General features: G+C 40.4%; 1 protein-coding gene across 1 annotated transcript in view; it reads right to left on the bottom strand.

Moving 5' to 3' along the window:
- GPHB5 (glycoprotein hormone subunit beta 5) overlaps positions 1-662 on the bottom strand; it is a 31,513-nt gene extending 30,851 nt beyond the window's left edge. The window contains exon 1 of the mRNA XM_004313816.4: positions 536-662. The gene's annotated coding sequence lies outside the window, so the exon portion shown is untranslated. The remainder of the gene's footprint in view (positions 1-535) is intronic.
- Positions 663-19,111: the final 18,449 nt, after the last annotated feature.

The following is a 19,111-nucleotide window of genomic DNA, read 5'->3' as shown; positions in this document are numbered from 1 at the left end:
ATAAAATTAATTCACATAAAATGATTTGCAATTCATATATGTTGATCTTCCTTGTACCAGCTGCTATGTTAAGCACTCTACACATATTACCTCTTTAATCTTTAGAACAACACTATGAGGTAGGGAATATTATCATTCTCATTTTATAAATGAGGAAAGGCAAGCTGAAAGTAACCATCAGACTTCCATCTTGCTGTAAATTTCTTCTCTGTTATAATCTCATCCTTTGGTGTAAGTGTTTATGAGTAATGAAATATACAAATATCAGAAAGTAAGAGAAAGACAGAAAAGAGACTTCAATAATCCAATGTTAGAATAAATTAGTCAGTACTTAGGCAAAGTCAACGTATTCAGAACTTAGAATAAGCTAATATGGAAAATATTAGCTTATTTTAAGTTAATATTTACTTAAACTTTATGTAAGTTTCTTCCAATTCTGTTATCCAATTTCTCTCCAGCAGGCTCTGAGTGGGTTTCTATCTCACCTCTCCCATGACTAGATATTGAGAAGGTTTCCTTCAGAAAGGATACCTACCTGTTAACAAAATACTCTCAAGTCATTTCCAAAATTTCCCCTAGAGAATTAATCTTCTTCCAACTCATGTTCGTAAGCTGCCAATCAGATGTCATCAATGGTAATGAAATCCATACCATTAAAATACAAAACTTTTTAAAATCCATCTGTAAAGAGACAACAAAAGACACATTTGTTTACTTTAGAATAACATAGTAACTCTGTGCTATTTAGTCAACTTTCCAACTAAACCAGGATTTCTATTATTCATGACTATGACATTTGATCAAAGGAAAATACTAGAAGGACTACATGTGGCTTATTTCTCCATGCTTTTTCCCTGGTAGTTAAGCCAAACATAAATTTCATTATCTGGTTTCCAGCCACAATAATGAGCCAGACTGTTCTGAAATCTCAGACATCACAGCCAAGGATTTTTGAGAGGGGTTGTAGGTGAATCAGAAAATAGTAGTAATGGCAATGGTTTTTAGGAATAATTTGTCAAGTGGAAGGAAAAAGAAAAGGTCTTGAGTAGGGATTTTTCAATGCAATAATAGAATTGCATAATCTCTCCTCTTAAGAACTCGTCACTCAAATTCACTAAGGTTCCAAGATGGCTTTAGAATAAGGTGGTGTCTTAGCAGGTTTTCCAGCTCTCCATAAGGAATATTCTGTAGCAGGCTTCATCACTTTTTCTGTTTAGAAAAGCAACACTTGTTGCTCAGAGGTTACCACTTGGACTCATTTTCCCTATAGGGCATGAAGAAAAATATCTAGAATTTTCCTTATATGGAATTTTCATTTGATGATGAGGGGAGAGCTGCAGGACTACAGATACCACACAGGAATGTGCCAGTAAAGCCGTCAAAGAGGAATATAATTCCCAGATAAAGTCAACATACTTAAGCATATTTAGACATCTACTTGAAAACTGATAATCAAGAACACTGAGAGGCAGGGCTTCCCTGGTGGCGCAGTGGTTGAGAGTCCGCCTGCCGAAGCAGCGGACACGGGTTCATGCCCTGGTCCAGGAGGATCCCACATGTCGCGGAGCGGCTGGGCCCGTGAGCCATGGCCGCTGAGCTTGCGCGTCCAGAGCCTGTGCTCCGCAACGGGAGAGGCCACAGCAGTGAGAGGCCCGCGTACCGCAAAAAAAAAAAAAAAAAAAAAAAAAACCACTGAGAGGCAAGTTGAATCGTGCCATGCATTTTACATACAACAACCCCATAACATTGGTGATGTTAACCCTATTTTACAGGAAGAGAGAATAATAAACTACCAAGAGTGATATTTAAAATTTTAAATATCTCAACTATTGTCTATTCTATGTACATATTAGTTTGTGCTTCACTTCAACTGAGAATTTTGAAATTAAAGACTTTCTAACTTGAAATCATTGAGCACAAGAGTAATATTGGATATGCATATGAAGGAACATAGGCTTTTTCTAGACCACAAATTCTCAAACTCTTTGATCTCGGGATGCCTTTATTCTCTTAAAAATACTGAAGATTCCCAAGAGCTTTTGTTTATGTATGTTCTATCCATTAAATCCTTAGTTTCAGTTCTACCATGGTAAATATCCATAGATATTTTTAATATCTGGCCACTAATTTGTTTTAAAAATAACAATAGTAAGCTCATTACAGGTTAACATAAATAACACATTTTGTGGAAAAAAAAATATTTTCCAAAAAAAAGTAGTAACAGAAACTGCTCTGTTTCACACATTTACAAATTGCTGTAATAGCTGGAATATAGAAACATCTGGATTCTCTTAAGTATTTTTACATTCAATCTGCTGTGATACATTGTTTCTGTTGACATATATGAAGACAATCTAGCCTCACAATGACACATAGTTGGGAATGAGAGGAATATTTTATTACTCTTCTCAAATAATGTGTATTTTTTAAACTTTTTTATTGAAGTATAGTTAATTTACAATATTGTGTTAATTTCAGGTGTGCACCCAAATGATTCACTTATACATATGTGCATATAGCTATCTTTTTTCAGATTCTTTTCCATTATGTTATTACAAGATATTGAATATAGTTCCCTGTGCTATACAGTAGGTCCTTGATTATTTCTTCCCTATATAGCAGTGTGTATATGTTAATCCCAAACTCCTAATTTATCCTTCCCCTCCCCCATGCCCCAGCCCTGCTATCCCTTTTGATAACTCTAAGTTTGTTTTCTATGTCTGTGAGTCTATTTCTGTTTTGTAAATAAGTTCATTTTGTATCGTTTTTTTAGATTCCACATATAAGTGATATCATATGATATTTGTCTTTCTCTGCCTGACTTACTTCACTTAATATGATAATCCCTAGGTCCATCCATGTTGTTGCAAATGGCATTATTTCATTCTTTTTTATGGCTGAGTAATATTCCATTGTGTGTGTGTGTGTGTGTGTGTGTGTGTGTGTGTGTGTGTGTGTGTTATCCATTCATCTGTCAATGGACATTCAGGTTGTTTCCATGTCTTGCCTATCTTGGCTATTATAAGTAGAACTGCTATGAACATTGGGGTGCACATATATTTTCAAGTTAGAGTTTTCTCCAGATATATGCTCAGGAGTGGGACTGCAGGATCATATGGTAGCTCTACCTTCAGTTTTTAAGAAACCTCCATACTGTTCTCCATAGTGGCTATACCAATTTACATTCCCACCAACAGTGTAGGAGGGTTCCTTTTCCTCCACACCCTGTTCAGCAGTTATTATTTGTAGACCTTTTAATGATGGCCATTCTGACTGGTGTGTGGTGATACCTCACTGTAGTTTTGATTTGCATTTCTCTAATAATTAGCAAAAGCTTTTACGTTTAATTAGGTCCCACTTGTTTATTTTTGTTTTTACTTCCATTACTCTAGAAGACGGATCCAAAAACATATTGCTGTGATGATAATGAGTATTCTCTGATACAAAACCAAAACTCAACAAGTGGTAGTTCCTTAAGGGCTGGTTATAATGTAGAATCTGAAACCACATCAATGAACTGTTCATAATGAGTTACATTAAAATCCATTTGTCTCTCTTGCACTTTAACTGGATCGTTTACCCAGGCATGATATTGTCACATACTGCACTGGTCATTTAGAAAACATTAGTTGACTAAATTGTGCAAATGTTTCAAGTGTTCATACAATATCATGTTCATCATACAATATCAAAAAATCACATTCATTAATTTCACCAGCACTCTCACCAGAAAAGTCTTTACATTTTTTTTGGAAACTGACAAGCTCACAGTGGTGGATACAAGTTTTTCAAAATTCTAATTTCCCCTTAAAATCTCAAATTACATTTTGCCAACAAATACTGTCAGTTATTTTCCTTGAAGTGACAGGTTCACTTGAAATTTCTGGCAGAAAATATCTGTCACATACCCAATTCTAAATAACCACAGACTGAAATGCTCCGGAGCCCGAAGGGAGAGCGGCCTCACTGAGGCTGCCGGCTCTGGAGGAGAATCACCAGCCGAAGCCACGACAGTCCCTGGGACCCCGGGCCAGAGTCTTACTAGAGAGGACCTTCAAGATGGCAGAAGAGGAAGACGCGGAGATCACCTTTCTTCCCACAAATACATCAGAAATACATCTACACGTGGAACAACTCCTACAGAACACCTACTGAATGCTGGCAGAAGACCTCAGACTTCCTAAAAGGCAAGAAACTCCCCACGTACGTGGGTAGGGCAAAAGAAAAAAGAAAACACAGAGACAAAAGAATAGGGACGGGACCTGCACCAGTGGGAGGGAGCTGTGAAGGAGGAAAGGTTTGCACACACTAGGAAGCCCCTTCGCGGGCGGAGCCTGCGGGTGGCGGAGGGGGTAAGATTCAGGGTCACGGGGGAGAGCGCAGCAACGGGTGCGGAGGGCAAAGCGGAGAGATTCCCGCACAGAGGATCAGGGCCGACCAGCACTCACCAGGCCGAGAGGCTTGTCTGCTCACCCGCCGGGGCGGGCGGGGCCGGGAGTGAGGCTCGGGCTTCAGTCTGAGGAAGGGAGAGGACTGGGTTTGGCGGCGTGCACACAGCCTGCAGGGGGTTAGTGCGCCACAGCCAGCCGTGAGGGAGTCCGGGAAAAGTCTGGAGCTGCCGAAGAGGCAAGGGACTTTTTCTTGCCTCTTTGTTTCCTGGTGCGCGAGGAGAGAGGATTCAGAGCGCTGCTTAAAGGAGCTCCAGAGACGGGCGCGAGCCGCAGCTAAAAGCGCGGACCCCAGAGCCGGGCATGAGACGCTAAGGCTGCTGCTGCCGCCACCAAGAAGCCTGTGAGCGAACACAGGTCACTATCCACACCTCCCCTCCTGGGAGCCTGTGCAGCCCGCCACTGCCAGGGTCCCGGGATCCAGGGTCAACTCCTCCGGGAGAACACACAGCACGCCTCAGGCTGGAGCAACGTCACGCCGGCCTCTGCCGTCGTAGGCCCGCCCCGCACTCCGTGCCCCTCCCTCCCCACCCCCCACCCCCGCCCCCGGCCTGAGTGAGCCAGAGCCCCCGAGTCAGCGGCTCCTTTAACCCCGTCCTGTCTGAACAAAGAACAGATGCCCTCCGGCGACCTACAAGCAGAGGCGGGGCCAAATCTAAAGCTGAACGCCGGGAGCTGTGAGAACAAAGAAGAGAAAGGGAAATCTCTCCCAGCAGCCTCAGAAGCAGCGGATTAAAGCTCCACAGTCAACTTGATGTACCCTGCATCTGTGGAATACCTGAATAGAAAATAAATCATCCCAAATTGAGGAGGTGGACTTTGGGAGCAAGGATATATTTTTTTTCCCCCTTTTTCTCTTTTTGTGAGTGTGTATGTGTATGCTTCTGTGTGTGATTTTGTCTGTATAGCTTTGCTTTTACCATTTGTCCTAGGGGTCTGTCTGTCCACTTTTTTTTTACTTAAAAATTTTTTTTCTCAATATTTTTTATTTTAATAACTTTTTTTATTTTATTTTATCTTCTTCTTTCTTTCTTTCTTTTTCTCACTTTTATTCTGAGGCGTGTGGAGGACAGGCTCTTGGTACTCCAGCCGGGTGTCAGGGCTGTGCCACTGAGATGGGAGAGCCAAGTTCAGGACACTGGTCCACAAGAGACCTCTCAGCTCCACGTAATATCAAATGGCGAAAATCTCCAAGAGATCTCCACCTCAACACCAAGACCCAGCTTCACTCAACGACCAGCAAGCTACAGTGCGGGACACCCCATGCCAAACAACTAGCAAGACAGGAACATAACCCCATCCATTAGCAGAGAGGCTGCCTAAAATCATAATAAGGCCACAGACACCCCAAAACACACCACCAGACTTGGACCTGCCCACCAGAAAGACAAGATGCAGCCTCATCCACCAGAACACAGGCACTAGTCCCCTCCACCAGGAAGTCTACACACCCCACTGAACCAACCTTAGCCACTGCGGACAGACACCAAAAACAATGGAAACTACGAACCTGCAGCATGTGAAAACGAGACCACAAACACAGTAAGTTAAGCAAAATGAGAAGACTGAGAAACACACAGCAGCTGAATAGCAAGGCAAAAACCCACCACACCTAACAAATGAAGAGGAAATAGGCAGTCTACCTGAAAATAATTCAGAATAATGATAGTAAAGATGACACAAAATCTTGAAAATAGAATGGAGAAAATACAAGAAACTTTTAATAAGGACCTAGAAGAACTAAAGAGCAAACAAACAATGATGAACAACACAATAAATGAAATTAAAAATTCTCTAGAAGGGATCAATAGCAGAATAACTGAGGCAGAAGAATAGATAAGTGACCTGGAAGATAAAATAGTGGAAATAACTACTGCAGAGCAGAATAAAGAAAAAAGAACAAAAAAATTGAGGACAGTCTCAGAGACCTCTGGGACAACATTAAATGCACCAACATTCAAATTATAGGGGTCCCAGAAGAAGAAGAGAAAAAGAAAGGGACTGAGAAAATATTTGAAGAGATTATAGTGGAAAACTTCCCTAATATGGGAAAGGAGATAGTTAATCAAGTCCAGGAAGCAAAATGAGTCCCATACAGGATAAATCCAAGGAGAAACACGCCAAGACACATATTAATCAAACTATCAAAAATTAAATTAAAAGAACACATATTAAAAGCAGCAAGGGGAAAAACAACAAATAACACATAAGGGAATCCCCATAAGGTTAACAGCTGAACTTTCAGCAGAAACTCTGTAAGCCACAAGAGAGTGGCAGGACATATTTAAAGTGATAAAGGAGAAAAACCTACAACCAAGATTACTCTACCCAGCGAGGATCTCATTCAGATTTGATGGAGAAATTAAGAGCTTTACAGACAAGCAAAAGCTAAGAGAATTCAGCACCACCAAACCAGCTTTACAACAAATGCTAAAGGAACTTCTCTAGGCAGGAAACACAAGAGGAGGAAAAGACCTACAATAATAAACCCAAAACAATTAAGAAAATCATAATAGGAATTTACATATCGATAATCACCTTAAATGTAAATGGATTAATTGCTCCCACAAAAAGACACAGACTGGCTGAATGGATACAAAAACAAGAGCCATATATATGCTGTCTACAAGAGACCCACTTCAGACTAGGGACACCTACAGCCTGAAAGTGAGGGTATGGAAAAAGATATTCCATGCAAATGGAAATCAAAAGAAAGCTGGAGTAGTAATTCTCATATCAGACAAAATAGACTTTAAAACAAAGACTATTACAAGAGACAAAGAAGGACACTACATAATGGTCAAGGGATCAATCCAACAAGAAGATATAACGATTGTAAATATTTATGCACCCAACATAGGAGCACCTCAATACATAAGGAAAATACTAACAGTCATAAAAGGGGAAATCGACAGTGACACAATCATAGTAGGGGACTTTAACACCCCACTTTCACCAATGGACAGATCATCCAAAATGAAAATAAATAAGGAAACAGAAGCTTTAAATGATACATTAAACAAGATGGACTTAATTGATATTTATAGGACATTCCATCCAAAAACAACAGAGTACACATTCTTCTCAAGTGCTCATGGAACATTCTCCAGGATAGATCATATCTTGGGTCACAAATCAGCCTTCATAAATTTAAGAAAATTGAAATCGTATCAAGTATCTTTTCCGACCACAATGCTATGAGACTAGATATCAATTACAGGAAAAAATCTGTAAGAAATACAAACACATGGAGGCTAAACAACACACTACTTAATAACCAAGAGATCACTGAAGAAATCAAAGAGAAAATCAAAAAATACCTAGAAACAAATGACAATGAAAACAAAATGACCCAAAACCTATGGGATGCAGCAAAAGCAGTTCTAAGAGGGAAGTTTATAGCAATACAATCCTACCTTAAGAAACAGGACACATCTCAAATAAACAACCTAACCTTACACCTAAAGCAATTAGAAAAAGAAGAACTAAAAACCCCCAAAGTTAGCAGAAGGAAAGAAATCATAAAGATCAGATCAGAAATAAATGAAAAAGAAATGAAGGAAATGATAGCAAAGATCAATAAAACTAAAAGCTGGTTCTTTGAGAAGATAAACAAAATTGATAAACCATTAGCCAGACTCATCAAGAAGAAAAGGGAGAAGACTCAAATCACAGAATTAGAAATGAAAAAGGAGAAGTAACAACTGACACTGCAGAAATACAAAGGATCATGAGAGATTACTACAAGCACCTATATGCCAGTAAAATGGACAACCTGGAAGAAATGGACAAATTCTTAGAAATGCACAACCTTCCAAGACTGAACCAGGAAGAAATAGAAAATATGAACAGACCAATCACAAGCACTGAAATTGACACTGTGATTTAAATCTCCCAACAAACAAAACTCCAGGACCAGACGGCTTCACAGGCAAATTCTATCAAACATTTAGAGAATAGCTAACACCTATCCTTCTCAAACTCTTCTAAAATATAGCAGAGGGAGGAACACTCCCAAACTCATTCTACGAGGCCACCATCACCCTGATACCAAAACCAGACAAGGATGTCACAAAGAAAGAAAACTACAGGCCAATATCACTGATGAACATAGATGCAAAAATCCTCAACAAAATACTAGCGAACAGAATCCACACATTAAAAGGATCATACACTATGACCAAGTGGGGTTTATCCCAGGAATGCAAGGTTTCTTCAATATATGCAAATCAATCAACGTGATACACCATATTAACAAATTGAAGGAGAAAAACCATATGATCATCTCAAAAGATGCAGAGAAAGCTTTTGACAAAATTCAACACCCATTTATGTTAAAAACCCTCCAGAAAGTAGGCATAGAGGGAACTTTCCTCAACATAATAAAGGCCATATATGACAAACCCACAGCCAACATCATCCTCAATGGTGAGAAACTGAAAGCATTTTCACTAAGACCAGGAACAAGACAAGGTTGCCCTCTCTCACCACTACTATTCAACATAGTTTTCAAAGTTTTAGCCACAGCGATTAGAGAAGAAAAAGAAATAAAAAGAATCCAAATCGGAAAAGAAGAAGTAAAGCTGTCACTGTTTGCAGATGACATGATACTATACATAGAGAATCCAAAAGATGCTACCAGAAAACTAGTAGAGCTAATCAATGAATTTGGTAAAGTAGCAGGATACAAAATTAATGCACAGAAAACTCTGGCATTCCTATACACCAATGATGAAAAATCTGAAAGTGAAATTAAGAAAACACTCCCATTTACCATTGCAACAAAAAGAATAAAATATCTAGGAATAAACCTACCTAAGGAGACAAAAGACCTGTATGCAGAAAATTGTAAGACACTGATGAAAGAAATTAAAGATGATACAAATAGTGCTTCCCTGGTGGCGCAGTGGTTGAGAGTCCGCCTGCTGATGCAGGGGACACGGGTTCGTGCCCCGGTCTGGGAAGATCCCACATGCCACAGAGCGGCTGGGCCCGTAAGCCATGGCCGCTGAGCCTGCGTGTCCGGAGCCTGTGCTCCGCAATGGGAGAGGCCACAACAGTGAGAGGCGGGCATACCGCAAAAAAAAAGAAAAAAAGAAAGATGATACAAATAGATGAAGAGATATACCATGTTCCTGGATTAGAAGAATCAACATTGTGAAAATGACTGTACTACCCAAAGCAATCTACAGATTCAATGCAATCCCTATCAAACTACCACTGGCATTTTTCACAGAACTAGAACAAAAAATTTCACAAGTTGTGTGGAAACACAAAAGATCCCGAATAGCTGAAGCAATCTTGAGAAAGAAAAAATGGAGCTGGAGGAATCAGCCTCCTGGACTTCAGACTATACTACAAAGCTACAGTAATCAAGACAGTATGGTACTGGCACAAAAACAGAAATATAGATCAATGGAACAGGATAGAAAGCCCAGCGATAAACCTACGGACATATGGACACCTTATCTTTGTTAAAGGAGGCAAGAATATGCAGTGGAGAAAAGACAGCCTCTTCAATAAGTGGTGCTGGGAAAACTGGAAAGCTACATGTAAAAGAATGAAATTAGAATGCTCTCTAACAGCGTACACAACAGTAAACTCAAAATGGTTTAAAGACCTAAATGTAAGGCCAGACACCATCAAACTCTTAGAAGAAAACATAGGCAGAACACTCTATGAAATAAATAACAGCAAGATCGTTTTTGACCCACCTCCTAGAGAAATGGAAATAAAAACAAAAATAAACAAATGGGACCTAATGAAACTTAAATGCTTTTGCACAGCACAGGAAATCATAAGCAGGATGAAAAGACAACACTCAGAATGGAAGAAAATATTTGCAAATGAAGCAACTGACAAAGGATTAACCTCCAAAACATACAAGCAACTCATGCAGCTCAATATCAAAAAAACAAACAACCCAATCCAAAAACGGGCAGAAGACCTAAATAGACATTTCTCCAATGAAGATATACAGATTGCCAACAAACACATGAAAGAATGCTCAACATCATTAATCATTAGAGAAATGCAAATCAAAACTGCAATGAGATATCATCTCATACTGATCAGAATGGCCATCATCAAAAAATCTAGGGCTTACCGTATGGCGCAATGGTTGAGAGTCCGCCTGCCGATGCAGGGGAGACAGGTTTATGGCCCGGTCCGGGAAGATCCCACTTGCTGCAGAGCGGCTAGGCCCATGAGCCATGGCCGCTGAGCCTGCACGTCTGGAGCCTGTGCTCCATAACGGGAGAGGCCACAACAGTGAGAGGCCCGCGTACTGCAAAAAAAAAGAAAAAAGAATCTGCAAACAACGAATGCTGGAGAGGGTGTGGAGAAAAGGGAACCCTCTTGCACTGTTGGTGGGAATGTAAATTGATACAGCCACTATGGAGAACAGAGGTTCCTCAAAAAACTAAAAATAGAACTACCATATGACCCAGCAATCCCACTACTGGGCATATACCCTGAGAAAACCATAATTCAAGGAGAGTCATGTACTGCAATGTTCATTGCAGCTCTATTTACAATAGCCAGGACATGGAAGCAACCTAAGGGTCCATCAACAGATGAATGGATAAAGAAGATGTGGCACGTATATACAATGGAATATTACTCAGCCATAAAAAGGAACGAAACTGAGTTATTTGTAGTGAGGTGGATGGACCTAGAGACTGTCATACAGAGTGAAGTATGTCAGAAAGAGAAAAACAAATACCGTATGCTAACACATATATATATGGAATGTAAAAAGAAAAAAAAAATTGTCAGAAATACCAGAAATACCAGGGTCAAGACGGGAATAAAGATGCAGACCTACAAGAGAAAGGACTTGAGGATATGGGGAGGGGGAAGGGCAATCTGTGACAAAGTGAGAGAGTGGCATGGACATATATACACTACCAAACATAAAATAGATAGCTAGTGGGAAGCAGCCGCATAGCACAGGGAGATCAGCTCGGTGCTTTGTGACCGCCTGGAGGGGTGGGATACGGAGGGTGGGAGGGAGAGAGATGCAAGAGGAAAGAGATATGGGGACATATGTATATGTATAACTGATTCACTTTGTTATAAAGCAGAAACTAACACACTATTGTAAAGCAATTATACTCTAATAAATACGTTAAATAAATAAATAACCACAGTTTGTCTGTCATTCTTTCAAGTACAAATTGTGCCCCGTGAAAAACAATCAGCTAATTCAGCTCCCATCCCAGTTACACAAGTGCTTTTCCTCAGAATAACCATCATATTTTAATATACAGCAGAAGTGCTTTATACACACTTTCCATATCATCATCACACAAACATTAAAATCATTCAAGGACTGAGATTTAGTAAAATTAATAACTTTTACTGCTTTATTAAGGACATTCTTAATTGAAACTAGCATTATTTTTTTAAGTGAGAATGTGTGGTAATGAAAATTTCAATTACTATTATTATGGTTTGGTGTCCACTACCTTAATTCAGCACTTTTATCTTTCATTGATTTTACACTACCAGTGGAAATGTCTACACAGTGAAAAGAGCAAATGACATCTTAATATTATTCTGAAAATAGTTTTTACCTTGCAGATTCCTAAAAGGGTCTCAGTGTCCAAAGGCCACACTTTGAGAAGCACCACCCTACGTAAAGATAGACTAAACTTAGACTAGAAAGCTGGGGTGAGAGAGAAAGAGAGAGAGAAATTTGATTTTTGGTTAATTCTTTCTAGAAATCACTATCATTTTTTACCTAAACTTATTCATGGTAGAACTAAAATAAATCTCAATACATTTTCAATGAGGTGATCACCAACTTTCTTTAATGTTTATGAAATCAGTAACATACTGACTGGCACCAAATACCAAGATTTCTTCCTGAATCTCAAAATCAAATTCCTATAGTTTTTAAGCAAAGCTGTTTTAACTGAAAGAATTGTCTGTATGTTCGATGGTTAATCTGTTAATGGCACTGGATTTTATTTAAGTTTCAAAAGTCTTTTTTCCTGCAATATGGTGAATTCACAATGATTTGTGAGATGGTATTGGGAGTTGCAAAGAACTTCAATTTACTCTATCAGTGAAATGGCCAAAAAATTGAGCAGCCAAGGTGATACATAGAAATTGTATTCAGCACTACCAAATGTAAAATAGCTAGCTAGTGGGAAGCAGCTGCATAGCACAGGGAGATCAGCTCCGTGCTTTGTGACCACCTAGAGGGGTGGGATAGGGAGGGTGGGAGGGAGACGCAAGAGGGAGAGGATATGGGGATATATGTATACGTATAGCCGATTCACTTTGTGATACAGCAGAAACTAACACACCATTGTAAAGCAATTATACTCCAATAAAGATGTTTAAAAAAAAGAGAAATTGTATTCAGTCCTTCCATGTCTTAAACCCCTTCAGTAGCTTTGGATAGCTTTGGGGATAAAACCCAAATGCTTTAATACAACTTGCAAAGCTGTGTGTGATCTAGCCCTCACCTCCCTCACCAGCCTTGCTCCTTGCTCTCTCTTCACTCCGGACACCCATCTTCTCAAGGCCTTTACTCTAAGTAAAAGACTAAATTCTCAGGATGAATTTTAAAATTCTGGATGGATAAATGATAGGCTATACATATGTGTATATATACAAATTTATATAGTTTTATATATAATATATTATCATGTTATTATATATCATAGATTTTATATGTTATATTTGAAGAAAGAGAACCTAAATCTTATTAATCCTTTCCTTTTCTTCAGAAAGTAACATATTTACATTATTTTAAAAGCAAATCAATATTAGAAGTCTAACTCCCACCCTGTCCCCATCCACCCAGTTCTGCCCTCACCCCCTATAGGTAATCATTTATATTAATGTCTTATTTATCCTCCTATTTCATTAGGCAAATACAGAGAAATAACCCCGAAATATTATTCCCGCCCCCCCCCTTTTTTTAAGGATACAAGTTGTTCTTTTTTTTATTATTTTTAATAAATTTATTTATTTATTTATTTTTGGCTGCGTTAGGATTTCGTTGCTGCACGCAGGCTTTCTCTAGTTGCAGCGAACGGGGGCTACTCTTTGTTGCCGTGCACGGATTTCTCATTGCGGTGGCTTCTCTTGTTGCCAAGCATGGGCTCTAGGCACGCAGGCTTCAGTAGTTGTGGCTCACGAGTTCTAGAGCACAGGCTCAGTAGTTGTGGCTCACGGGCTTAGTTGCTCCATGGCATGTGGGATCTTCCTGGACCAGGGCTTGAACTCGTGTCCCCTGCATTAGCAGGCGGATTCTTAACCACTGCGCCACCAGGGAATCCCTCCCCTCTTTTTTAAAAAGTGTAAGCATACTGTATAAACTCTTCTCAATACTGCTTTTTTCACCCAATGGTATATCCTGGAGATCTCACCTTATCAGTTCATAGAGATCTCCCTCATCCTTTATTACTAGCTGCATGGTATGCCATAGTATAGTCCTTCAGTCCCCTATTGCTTCATTGTCTCCAATCTTCTGCTACCACAAACCATGCTCTAATGAATAACTGAGCACATATATGACTGCTTTTTTTTTTAAGGTTTTCACATGTGGTTCATTTCACTTGTATTTCAACAGTGTAGTTAGCATTTAAATTTTGCTTTTAGTACTTATTTACATTCACGTGCACTGAACCTAAGAATACCATCTTTTTGTGTTATGTGTGATTTCTTTTTTTTAAAATTAATTTTCATTGGAGTATAGTTGCGTTACAATGTTGTGTTAGTTTCTGCTGTACAGAAAAGTGAATCAGCCATATATATACATATATTCCCTTTTTTTGGATTTCCTTCCCATTTAGGTCACCACAGATCACTGAGTAGAGTTTCCCATGCTGTACGGTATGTTCTCATTAGTTATCTATTTTATACATAGTAGGGCATATATGTCAATCCCAATCTCCCAGTTCGCCCCCCACTTCCCCCATTGGTAACCATAAATTTGTTCTCTACATCTGTGACTCTATTTCTGCTTTGCAAATAAGTTCATCTGTACCAGTTTTTCTAGATTCCACATATAAGTGATATTATATGATATTTGTTTTTCTTCTTCTGACTTACTTCACTCTGTATGACAATCTCTAGGTCCATCCACATCTCTGCAAATGGCACTATTTCTTTCCATTTTATGGCTGAGTAATATTCCATTGTATATATGTACCACATCTTCTTTACCCATTCCTCTCTTGATGGACAATAGTTTCCATGTCCTGGCTATTGTAAATAGTGCTGCAATAAACATCGTGGTGCATGCATCCGTTCGAATTATGGTTTTCTCCAGATATATGCCTAGGAGTGGGATTGCTGGGTCATATGGTAGCTCTATTTTTAGTTTTTTAAGGAACCTCCATACTGTTCTCTATAGTGGTTGCTTCTTAAACCTAGCTTTTCACCTCCTGATCAGGAGGAAAGTATAAGCATACTTGTATTCTAACCCCATGGCCAACAACCTGATCCCTTTAGCTTCCAATCTTTCATCCTAGAACTCCAAGGAGCTTAATTTCTGTCTCTATCTCCCTTTGCCTTTCTCTTCTAAGGGCACCTGACATTGGTTTCAGAACTCACCCTAAATCCAGGATGGTCTCACTCAAGATCCTTAACTTAATTACCTCTGCGAAGATCCATTCCATGTAGGGTCACATTCACAGGTTCTGGTTGGACATATCTTTGAGTGGGGGCATAATACAACTCACTACACACTAGGAAAAGAGAAGTGAGAAGAGCTAACTTCTCTTGAAGGGAGGCGGGCAGGGATGAAGAAATGGTACACTTTCCTCTGCTTAAAACAGCTTACCCTTTGCCTCTGGACAAGTGACACTCCAGGCTTGATGATCAAAAATAATGTGATATAACTTGACCTGAATAGGAACTTACTCCAACAGAGCTAATAAAACAAAAAGTACCTTTGTCTTTTTTTTTTTTTTAAAGAATTGGCATTTTCTACTTAGCAAGAGACTCTAAGACTGCCTGTGTCCCACATCAGCTGAAACTATTGTTAACAAACAACACTGTCCCTGGGAACCCTGCCTCCCATCCACCCAGAAAAGTAAAACAGACAATGAGTTTTAATTAGAGTTTATCAGAAAGTTTGACAAAGGCTCTTAGGAATAATTACAAGGCAGGGCCACCCATGATTGAGGGCACTTTCCTAATAGAGAAGGAGTAAAAATGAATCTTTCAAAAGAGAAAGAATATACACGACAGCAGAGAATAGGATCCTGGCTGGAACTGAGGAACATATTGACCTAGATGAAATGGAAACATGTGTAAGGATGGATGCTGCACATGCAGTAGCAATTTGCCATGTAAAAGAATGAGTCAAGTGAAATGTTAAGACACTATGATATAAGGCATGCCCATGGCATTCATGAGATCATGCTGAATTAAGCTCATGTGATACGTAACGAGTTAGACAGGCATGTTCCTTAAGGCACTCAAATTTGTCATCCTGGTATTTGCTATAGAGAAACATTCCAGATTAGTAGGGACCAAGCATGAATGCCAAGCAACACTCTTGAGCTGTGGGAGACCTCCAGCGGGGATCCCAAGGCTCATCTTCAGGGTGTATCCCCAGAAGTGGACAAAGTCATGGAGTCCCACTGCCAGCTTGGCTTGTTGGCAGCAGGACAGGGCTGCCAGTAGGGTCTTCTAGCCTGAAGCATCTTTGTCATGTGGCAGGATGCTTGGGTACCCTGGCTGCCACCCCTGGGGACAGCCATTATAGGAAGTGTTCATCCTCTCAAAGGTCAGACTGCTGGAGGAAACATGCAGGCAGGGGCCCAATAGCCTGCTGGGGAATCCACGTTTTCAAATGGGTTGAAGATCACAGAGCACAAACCCACCACCAAACGGTCCATCCCTAATACCCCTCTAAGCCACTCTCACCTAGTTGTGTCCTCCTTGCTGCTAATATTTCCCGGAAACCCCAAGCCCATATCTACACCCAGTGGTTTGGCTTCAATTTGCTCTACTCACTCAGCAGAGAGAGGCAGACTGAACCCCACAGGCATATAAATGTGCAGAGAAAAGAAATCTCTCCACGAGGATGGAATAACAGAGTCAGGACAACAGGACCAACCTTGCCCAAAAAGGTACCTGCCACCAAGTAGTTTTTCTCGCACCTAACATGCTGCTGGGAGTATGGTAGGTTACTCAGCTCTTGGGGAATCAAAGTGAGTCAACTGTCATCTTCCCTTAACTCAGGTTGGTGAGAGTCATACACAAAATTTATCAATATAGATTTTGGTCTTTGGAAGTGGGGCGCTGCTGTGACAAATACCTGAAAATATGAGCATGGCTTTGGAGCTGTGTGGAGCCTGGAAGAATTCTGAGGCACATGGGGGAGAAAACCTAAATTGACTTGGCTTTTATTCCATGCCACGTTTTCCTGACAGTGCAAGGAAAACATTTCTTAATTTTAGCATCTTTTGACATGTAAGAAGTCTAATAATTTTCAAAATCATTAAGTCTTGTTTCTTGGTTTAACAGTTTCCACCCAATTCACCTGTGTCCTCGTACATTTTACTACAGTAGTAAAAAAAAGAAGGATCATTCCGAGGATAAAAGCAAGAACCCAAAGGACAGAACCAATGAGGATTATTCCTAGCACTCCTTTCTACCTCCCGTTTCCCTCTCTTTGAACAGGAATATCTGTAGCTATTATTCTATGCCTATATTCTACCATTGTAGGGTGTAGGGGCAAGAGGTGGATAAAGTTATCTCTCTCGTTTTCTTAATTAATTTTTATTGGGTATAGTTGATTTACAATGTTGTGTTAGTTTCTGCTGTACAGCAAAGTGAATCAGTTACATGTATACATGTATCCATTCTTTTTTAGATTCTATTCCCATATTGTCTCTTAGTTTTAAAAATTGATAAATGTAGAGGAATTTTACCCAGAGTGCAGTTTCTGATTTGGATAATGAGATGCTGGACTTTGAACAGATGCTGTAATGGGTGAGACTCGTGGCTCTTCTTGGAAGGAGGTGAATGTATTTTGTGTGGGGGAGGGATGCGCGGGAGGGTGTGAACCGTTGGGAGCCAGAAGTTGGACAGTGACAAGCAGATTCTAAGATGGCCCAGGGATCCCTGCTTCCTGGCATTCACATTCTGGGTCATCTCCTCCCCTAGCATGCAGCCTGGACCTGTGACTTGCTTTAGACTAGAATATGGCAACAGAAGCGAGCTGTCATTTCTGCGATTACATGAGGTAAGATCGTAACGTCCATCTTGTAGCAGACTCTCTCTCCCTCACTGTCTTCGCCGTAGCGAGTTATGGGGAGGCCGTCATAACAAGGAACCGAGGCGAGTCTCTGGCCAAGAACCAACTAGAAACTGAGGACAGCACCAGCCGATGGCCAGCCAGAAACTGAGGTCCTCAGCCTTACAATTGCAAGGAACTGAATTCTGCCAACAGCCACGTGAGCCTGGAAGCAGTTCCTTTCCCAGTCAGTCCTTGAGAACACAACACAACCCAGGCCCACACCCTGATTGCCGCCTGATGAGAAATCCTGAGCAGCAGACCCAGTTAAGCCATGCCCAGACCCCTAATCCAAAGGAACTATAGGAGCTAATAAATGTGATTCAAGTTTCTAAGTTTGTGGTAAATTGTTACACAGCAATAGATAACTAATACAGAGTTTAGTAACCTAGCCTGGGCTTTCCAGAATTCTACATGTAGGGCACAGCACTCAGACCTCTATGCTCAGCACCCCAGGGGGTGCTTCCAAAGATAAGAAGAGCATTGGCTCATTCCTTGCAAATACCTTAGCCTAATAGATATGTTTATTATGCATATTGTTCACTATTCATTTACTCATTCACTCAGTACAGGCTTAGCACCAGCTACGTGCCAGGCACTGTTATTCTAGGGGCTACTTTATAGCCATCGGTGAAGCAGATAAACAAATAAATAAAAGGTAGTTTCAAGCTGTGGTAAGCTATTCATTAAATAAAGAGGATGATGAGATAGGAGTGATTCGGAAGAAGGGACTCTTTCATTTATGTAGATCAGTCAGGGGAGTCCACTGATGAGGTAACATCTAAGCAAAGAACTAACAAGTGAGAAGCAGCCAACAACACAAAGTTCCTAGGGCAGAGGAAACAGCAAGTACAAAGGCCCTGAGGCAGAACCAAGGAACAGGATGGCAACCAGTGGAGTTAGGATCAGTGAGTAAAGACGGGGAGTAGCAGGTGAGAAGGTCAGGGAGTTGGGTAGTGTCAGATAACTTGGCACCTTGTAGACCACTCTTGGGAGTCTAGATTTTATTCCTAATGTATCAAGCAGTCATGGAAAGGTTTTTTGGAAGGGGATCGACATGATATGATATTCAGAGCAATCCTCTGCCTTTTCTTCAGCTTCCACTGCCTTTTCTTCCACTGCCTTTTCTTTCACTTACCTGAATCAGTGATGTGTCATGGGATGGAAACAAACCATGAGGCTCCTGGAAAAACCATAGCAGGGACTTTGTATTTATTCCCTTAATCACTCATAGTCCTATTTCTTTTATAGCCTATACATGAAGACTTACTGTCTTCCCAGGTGTTGCTGGGTGCAGCCACGAAGTTGGCAGGGCTACCGTTGCTGTGGGCATCCTCACAGGGGGTCATGCCTGAGGTAATCCTGATTGGTCCTTAGAGGAGTGGAGACAATT

This window comes from Tursiops truncatus, chromosome 2, assembly GCF_011762595.2.
Source record: "Tursiops truncatus isolate mTurTru1 chromosome 2, mTurTru1.mat.Y, whole genome shotgun sequence".
NCBI lineage: Eukaryota > Metazoa > Chordata > Mammalia > Artiodactyla > Delphinidae > Tursiops > Tursiops truncatus.
Note: the sequence above shows the minus strand (reverse complement) of the source record. Positions and strands in the feature narration are given on the sequence as shown.